A 6,110-nucleotide genomic window follows, 5' to 3' on the forward strand; every position below is an offset into this window, starting at 1 on the left:
CCAAAATTGCTATTTCCCCCCCCCAAAATTGCCGTTTCTCCCCCTAAATTGCCATTTTCCACCCCAAAATTGCCATTTCCCACCCCAAATTTTCCCCTTTTCCTTCCCGATCCTGAGGAGAACAAGAAAACCCCAAATTCCTCCCCAAATTCCGCCCCAAATCGGGATTTTTTTCCCCGGCCCCTCTTTGCCCAAATCCGCCGTCCCAAATAAAAAAATCCGAATTTTTATTTTCCCCCTTTTGTGTTCCCCAGCGGGGGCGGCAATTTTGGGGCGGAATTTGTGTTTTTTTTTGTTTTTGTTTTGTTTGTTTTTTCCATATTATTTTTATTATTTTTGTGCGTTCCTTTTTAAAAATTAATATTATTTAAATTTTATTTTATTTTATTTTTTTCCCCCTGCCCGGGGGGCGCGGAAGGGGCCGGAAGATCTGGGATTTTGGGGAAATTTTGCCGATTTTGGCTTGGCCTTGTCCGCGCCTGCTCGGCGAACCACAACCAGGTCCTCGCCCCCCAAAAACCCCAAACCCGCCCTTCCCTCCCCAAAATCCTCCTTTAAAAAACCCCAAAATCCTCCCCGAAAAACCCCTAAAATCCTCTTCAATCCCCACCGCCAACAGCCCCTCCGGCTGTAAAAAAAAACCCAAAAAATTCAAATTATTCCCATTTTTCTGCTTGTTTTTATGGCAGAACCGGCCCCGTTTTCCCCGGCGGGTAATTAATTTAATTTTAATTAATAAAACGCGCCCGCGGCGGCGGCGGGGGGAGGATTTATTTGCCTTTATTTGCCTTTTTATTTGTCTGTATTTGTGTTTTTTTCCCGCCTGTCTGGGCCGCCCGAAGGACACAAAGGTTGTAACGCCACCGGATGGACGGGAAATTCCTTTTATTCGCTTTACAAACCACCAATAAATTTTATAACAGGTAATTAAAAGTTACGAGGGGGGAAGGCTCCCAGCACAATGGAGATCCCGTTTTGGTTGTTTTTTCCCCTTTTTTTTTCCCCACCATAATAAATTCCAAAAAGGGGAAAAAAAAAACAAAAAACAAAAAAACAAAAACAAAACAAAAAAAAAGCAAAAAAAACCGCGAAAAAACCCACACCAAACCCCCACTGAAAACACCCCCCAAAAAAATAAAATTTTGATGGCAAAAGCCAAAAAGCCACAAAGCCCCCACTGAAAACACCAAAAAAAATTTAAAAATTTGGATGGGAGCGAATTTTTGCGGCCGTTTCCGCCACCGCCCTCCGCTCCGAAAATTAACGATGGGATTTCAGCAGAAATAAAATAAAATAAAAAAAACCCAAACATTTTAAAATATGTGAATTAAAGGAAAACCCGGGTTTAACCGAATAAACGGGAATTTGCGTTTTTTTTTTTTTTTTTTTTTTAATTTCTAATTTTAAACGCCCAAACCGGCGGAGTTTCCATCCCCGCCTCTCCGAGCTTAAAACACACACACACACACACACACACACACACAAAAAATGAAAATATAGCGAGGGAAAAGGAAAAAAAAAAGGGAAATTAACGCTCCAGAAATTCCTTGTCTCGCCGATATTCGGGACGGAATAAAAAAATGAACGAATTAAAATTAAATTAATTACCCGCCGGCGAAAACGGGGCCGGTTCTGGCATAAAAACAAGCGGAAAAATGGGAATAATTTGAATTTTTTGGGGTTTTTTTTTACTGCTGGAGGGGCTGTTGGCGGTGGGGATTGAAGAGGATTTTAGGGGTTTTTCAGGGAGGATTTCGGTCATTCCGCTAATTTCGGTCATTCCGCTAATTTCGGTCATTCCGCTAATTCCGGTAATTCCGGTGATTCCGCTCATTTCGCTCATTTCGCTCATTCCGCTCATTTCACTCATTTCACTCATTTCACTCATTTCTCTCATTTCACTCATTTCGCTCATTTCACTCATTTCTCTCATTTCACTCATTTCACTCATTTCACTCATTTCACTCATTTCACTCATTTCTCTCATTTCTCTCATTCCGCTCATTTCGCTCATTTCTCTCATTCCGCTCATTTCACTCATTTCACTCATTTCTCTCATTTCACTCATTTCACTCATTTCACTCATTTCACTCATTTCACTCATTTCACTCATTTCACTCATTTCACTCATTCCGCTCATTCCGCTCATTTCGCTCATTTCTCTCATTCCGCTCATTCCGCCGCCAGGATCATTTCGATTTAAATCCCCCCATAAAAAACCCGGCGCGAAAAGAAAAAAGGGGGGGGGAAAAATAAAAAAAAATCCAATTTTTCTCATTTCAGCCGAGCGGGTGTTCGGCTCGAGAAAATCAACGTTTCTCTCTTTTCTTTTTTTTCCCACCCCCCCCCCCCCCAAAAACTAAAATTCCAAAAGCGATTCCATCGCTCCAAGCGCGGGGATAATGAAATGTCAGCGCGGGGGGACGGGGAGCAGCTCGGCTTTCCCCACGACAAACGCGCCGCAAAAAATCGCTTTCGCCGCCTTCATTATGGTTATTTTCAGCCGCTTTTTTCGCTTTATTATGATCATTTTCAGCCGCTTTTTTCGCTTTATTATGATCATTTTCAGCCGTTTTTTCCGCCTTTATTATGATCATTTTCAGCCGCTTTTTTCGCCTTTATTATGATTATTTTGAGCCGGTAGTTTCGCCTTTATTATGATTATTTTGAGCCGCTTTTCCCGCCTTTATTATGATTATTTTCAGCCGCTTTTTTCACCTTTATTATGATTATTTTGAGCCGCTTTTCCCGCCTTCATTATGATTATTTTGAGCCGCTTTTTTCGATTTTTTGTTATTATTTTCAGCCGCTTTTCCCGCCTTTATTATGATTATTTTGAGCCGCTTTTTTCGCCTTTATTATGATTATTTTGAGCCGCTTTTCCCGCCTTTATTATGATTATTTTCAGCCGCTTTTTTCGCTTTATTATGATTATTTTGAGCCGGTATTTTCACCTTTATTATGATCATTTTCAGCCGGTATTTTCACCTTTATTATGATTATTTTGAGCCGCTTTTCCCGCCTTTATTATGATTATTTTCAGCCGCTTTGATGAGTTCCCCGTCTCCTCCCCGCCGAGCGTTGTACAGATAATTTTAATTTTGTTTTTTTTTCCGAGGAGACAAAGCAGAATATCTTTAATTTTCTTAATTTTCCCCCCTTTCTTTTTGTTTTTTTTTTTTTTTTTTTTTTTTTTTTTTTTTTGCGGGTTTTTACGGTTTTTTTACGGTTTCCTCCTTTGACCCCTTGTAGGAAATCTCCTGGTGGGAAAACCGCGAGGAATATTCCCCCAAATTCCGATTTTTTAGCGCAAACCCGCGCGTTTCTGGCTGATGAACCCCAAACCTTCCCCGCCCGCCTCTAGCACGGAGAAAACCCAGAATAATTCGAATTTTTCGGGATTTTTTTGGGGGGAAACCTCCCGGATTTGGGGATTTCGGGTGATTTCCGAGCATCCCTCGAAATTCCCATTTTTGGGGCGTTTTTCCTCTTCTCAACCCCATTCCAGAGGCAAAATTGGGCTGAAAATTCACATTCCCACGCAAATTCACATTCCCACGCAAGTCCCGAGTTTTGGCTCTGGTTTTTCCTTTTTCCCCCCTTTTTTACACCTTTTTTCCCAAATTTTCCCCGTTTCTTTCCCTTTTTTCCTTCTCCTTTCCAATATCCACCAACTCCAACCCTTTCAGGGAATTCCCTTCATTCATCACTTAAAAATCGAGGAGGAAAAAAAGGGGGAAAATTAAAGAAATTCAGCCCAAAAGTCGAATTCGAGGGGATTTTGGGGAACGTTTGGGGATTTTCATCATTTTGGATAGAGGAGGGCAGAGTCCTTTGGAGGGGAATAAAATCAAATATCCCGAAAATTAAATTAAATGGAATAAAATACAAACGTGCAGCAGTGGGGAATAGCGGGATTAATAATTGCAATTATCAAAAGACTAATAAAATAATTATTAATAAGAATAATTCTATTAATAAAGTGCTTTCTGTGCTGTCTGTAGAGGAAAAAAAGGAGAATAAAAACCGCAATTTTTCCCCTCTGAGGGAAAGAAAAGAACCAAAGAATGAATAATTAATGAATTAATAACAAACTAATGAAATTAATTCCCGATTTTTCCATTTTTTTGTCCAAAATCGCCGCAATTCCACCCAAAATGCCGGCAGGAAGAGGCGCCTCCCGCCCCATCCCCGTTATTTCCCGTGGGGTTTTTTACCAAAAACCCCAAAATTCCCAAATTTCCCTCACCCGACCCTTCCCAGAGGCGACAAAAAAGCTCCAAAAACGCCAAAATCCTTCAATATTTGGATTTTATTGCGATTTTCCCGCCGCTCCCGGCGGGCGATTCACAGCGAATTTCAGGAGGATTTTGGTAATTTCATTTATTTCGGTTTTATTTCGGTTTTCCTGCCCCGCGGGCCGCGGGATCCTCAGCAATTGCCCCAAATCTCGGGATTTTCCCCCAAAATTCGGATTTTCGGTGGGTGCTGACGCAGAGACGCCGCCGCTCTCGCTTCGAATTTTAATTCTTTCATTGGAATGAATTTGAATTATTCCTGGGCGCAATGCTGATCCACGCTGGCTTTTTTCTTCATTTTTTCCTTTTTTCCCCCTTTTTTAATGTATATTTTGAATATTTTCCCATCGGAAATCCGGAGGTGGAACACTCAGAAAGACAAGCTCGCTTTTTTAATCATCATTTTATTTTTATTATTATTATTATTATTTTCATTTTTTTTGTACATAAAAACAGACGACGACTTTTTTTTTTTTTTTTTTTTGGAACATATTTTTTTCCGGAAATTTTTTTTTTTTTAATTAATTTTTTCCCTTTTTTTTTTTTTTTTTTTTAATTTTTTTTTTTATTTTTTCCGTTTTCCCGAGCATGAACAGATAAAAGTCAAGACAAATAGATAATAATAATAATAATAACTCTACATTCAGTGCAATTGGTTCCTACGCTACTTTATAAGCACAATAAAATAAGAACAATACTGTGCGTTCTCAACTAGGCAGTTTCAGTTGTTGGGGTTTTTTATTTTTTTTTTTAATTTTTTTTTTAATTTTTTTTTTAAATTTTTTTTAATTTTCTTTTTTTTTCATCATCATCATCATCATCATCATGAAGAATTAATTATTTCCAAGAAAATAAGCAGCAACAAACGACAATAAAACCGCATTACAAATACTTCCAAAGCATGACTCCTTCTATAGGTAGTGATAAGTACAATACAGGGGTTTTTTTTTTTATATTTTTATTATTATTTTTAATTATCATTATTATTATTAATTATTATTATTTTTTTTGGCTACTTAGTAGCTTGCATCGGGGCCGCTCGCTCTCGTCCTGGTTTGTTCTAAATTGAAATTTTTTCGGAGCGAATTTGTCGGTCTGGAAGCCCCTGGCCCTGGTTTGCTTAATTAGGGTCGGTAATTAAATTATTGCAGGTTTCCCCTTTAGGTAGCACAGGAAGAGCTCGGAGCGCTCACGGACAGCGGGTGGGAAAACGGGGAAAAAACGGGAAAAAACGGGAAAAAACGGGGAAAAACGGGAAAAAACGGGGAAAATGTGGAATAACACTGAAAAAAAAAACCGTGGAAAACGTGAAATAACACTGAAAAAAAAAAATCCCATGGAAAATACTTTAGAAAAATATGGAATAACGCTGAAAAAAAAGAAAAAACAAACCATGGAAAACGCTGGAAAAACCCGGGGAAAATAACGGGAAAAATGTGGGGAAACGGGAAAAAGGATGGAAGGTAAAGGGAGGGGTGTGCGGGTTCCCAAAAATTCCTGAAAAAAGGAGAATTTGGGGCTGGGCCCCGCAGGGAAAAGGGAAAATTCCGGTGAAAATTCCGGGGAAAATCCGAGAAAATTCGGGAAAAAACAAGCCGGGGTGGTTGGGGAGAGTGAGGGGGGGAAAATCCTTAAAAAAGCAAAAATCGCCCCAAAAAAAACCCCAATAAAGGCGGGGCAAAGTCAAAGGTGTTTGAATAAACTCGAATTTGGGACATTTTGCTCCCATTTCGCGCCCCCTCTTTGGAATAATTCGGTTGTTTCAGGTTTTATCCTTTAATTCCATTTTTAATCCTATTTTTCCCCCCTTTT

The sequence above is a fragment of the Ammospiza caudacuta genome, chromosome 31 (assembly GCF_027887145.1).
Source record: "Ammospiza caudacuta isolate bAmmCau1 chromosome 31, bAmmCau1.pri, whole genome shotgun sequence".
In the NCBI taxonomy this organism is placed as follows: Eukaryota; Metazoa; Chordata; class Aves; order Passeriformes; family Passerellidae; genus Ammospiza; species Ammospiza caudacuta.